A 2,567-nucleotide genomic window follows, 5' to 3' on the forward strand; every position below is an offset into this window, starting at 1 on the left:
TTGAGCAATCCAGCTATCTTTGGGTATGGCTTACCCTTGAAGACCTTCTTGGATGACATCCTCGGTAGTTGTTAAACATTTCAGAGAAAAGATATAAAGTGAAGAGGGCTGTGTCACGTTTTATTTAATTTCTCCTTCTTTTGTTAGCATGGTAGAATCAAGAAGATGGTGGCATTGTTTGACCTCCTCTCCATGGGAATAGTAACTATAATGGATTTAATTAACTATGTGGTATTGACGTAATTAGTTATCCTGGTGATTATACTTCTTTAATAAAAGCACTTCATTTGAGATGCATTGGTGTCTGCAGTGGCCAAGCCCTACCCCCCGATACTTCATAACTGTCCAGACATTGGCACCGCGTACATATTTTACCAACAGCTCTTGAGAGAGGTTATCTTGCATGGCTTAAGGTAATTGGGAACTAATGATTTTGCCCCCTGGTTTCAGACTCCGTTGCTTGGAGAGCAGAGAAACTGTAGGGGGAGGGGTAGCAGCTCATTTTGTGTAAACTGAAAAGGAGGGGGAAGGGCTGTGTTTTGGAAACCATATGCTCTTAGGAACTGTTTCTCTTTAAGCTAGCAATCAGAGAGACAGTAACACCAGAGGGAATTGGGGGTGTTTAATCTACGAGTGGACTGTATAAATACATTGAAATAAATGTACACAATGTACAGAGACATATATTCATATTAACAAGAATCTTGGCTATGCAAATATCTATTAACAAACACACAATCCATTTTGGTATTAAAAGTAGATCACTGCTTAAATTCGGTCAGCAGGTAACTGACAAGATCCCTTTCACACGGCAGAGTGCACAATGAAGTTGGACTGTATGGAAAAAATAGGGCAAATGTAAAAGAAGAAACATATAATGCAAAAATTTCCATATGAACATGTCAATAATAATATCCCAAGGAACGCCAAAGAAGACGAGAACAAAAGGAGAAAGATTATCTAGCTGTGCCTGGACCCATCCACAATAAAACATCTTGCCTGAACCCCCTTAGTCTCCTCACTATTCAAAGTTGGGTGATGAAGGGGGAGGGGGGACGTGTGGGGGTGGGGAAGGGAGTGGTGTGGACACAGAGAGGAGGTTGAGAAACCGAGCTGAAATAGGCTCTGCTGAGAAAGAATAGATCTTGAACACAATCTCTTTTTGCAGTTAGAAGTGCTGTTTCTTTTCCAGTCTGTTTTATTTGACTCTTCTTTTTTCAAAGCTGTGCTTCCCCTGTCACCTCTTCCTGCAGCTCTTTATCCTGCAGTGCTGTGCCGCCTCCCCTCTGCAGCTGCCTGTCTAGAGACACACAGGGAAATCACGGCAGGCATCCGACTGCTTCATGCGGCATAGGAAGGAACACTGTGGGTCATCCTCACAGCCAAACCCATAAACAAGCCCCGTCGCAAAACCAAACAAATGGAAGAGCAGTGCCTCATTGGAGGTACCTGCCAGCCAGGCTTGTTCCTCTGCCACGAGGGATGCTCTGGCAAAAGACTCCATCCCTCATTAAATCAATAAAATCAAGTGTCCTTTATTTTAAGCCTCTACTCTATAATCCAGTAGCGAGGAGAGGGGCCCAGGCTTTTCATCTCATTGTTTCAAAACAGATCGTTTGGTTGGAATTGACAAAAGGTTCATTCCTTTACCTTTGTGGAAATGTCAGTAAAAGGCAGGTGCTGGGCATTCGGACTCTTGTGCTCAGTAGAAGAAAAAAGAGGAGCGAGAGCGAGTGTGTGTGTGGGGGGAGGGGGAATCTGTGACAGGCTAACTACATGTACTGAAGCTTTCTAAGGCATTTTGTTTAGCTTGATATTGTGCAGCAGTGAGAAGAGAGGTGGAATCTATTGTGTGCCAGCTGCATGAATCACCGGATTGAAGTCTAACAGCCTCAGATCCTCTTTTATACAGTAAAGGGGAGATTAAAGCAGGGAGCTCATATGTCACGAAATAGAGGTACAATGCAGTTCTGGCTTGCTTGGTGCACTCAGCCGGCATTTGATCCAAATTTAGCCAAAGGGAGCGAACAAACCTGTGCTGCTATCAGCCAGGGAGGTGAAAAATGTTGGGCTGTAATATCCAAAATTCCTTTTCTGTTTCCAAAATGTCATCTCTCCTTTGTCAGCTTCATTATGATTGAATCTATGTATAGTCACAGACCAACTGGAAACAAACAAAAACACCCAAACCCTAGTTAAATTATTCTACACCCGCCACTTCCTAAGCTGTGTAATTGATATGGAGCACAGGAAAGGTTTTTTGTCAGTTTTTTTTTTTTTTTAATTTTTCATCTGGGACTGACAACCTCAGTTATTTAACAGGTATTTGGTGAATGCTATAGTATACTCTAGGAGTTGAAAGGGATACACATGGAATCTAACACATGTCTTTCAACTCTAAAAACTTGCAGTGTGGTTATGGAAATAGGATAGGCAGACTGACAGACATGTGCACACACACACACACACTTAGGAACAAGGGCAATGGAACATTTTGTTTTACTAAATATCAAAGCATAAACAAATCATACTAGAGGAATTCAGAAAGAAATGACTTTTGAGTGGAA

This window comes from Ovis aries, chromosome 8 (genome assembly GCF_016772045.2).
Source record: "Ovis aries strain OAR_USU_Benz2616 breed Rambouillet chromosome 8, ARS-UI_Ramb_v3.0, whole genome shotgun sequence".
Classification (NCBI taxonomy): Eukaryota; Metazoa; Chordata; class Mammalia; order Artiodactyla; family Bovidae; genus Ovis; species Ovis aries.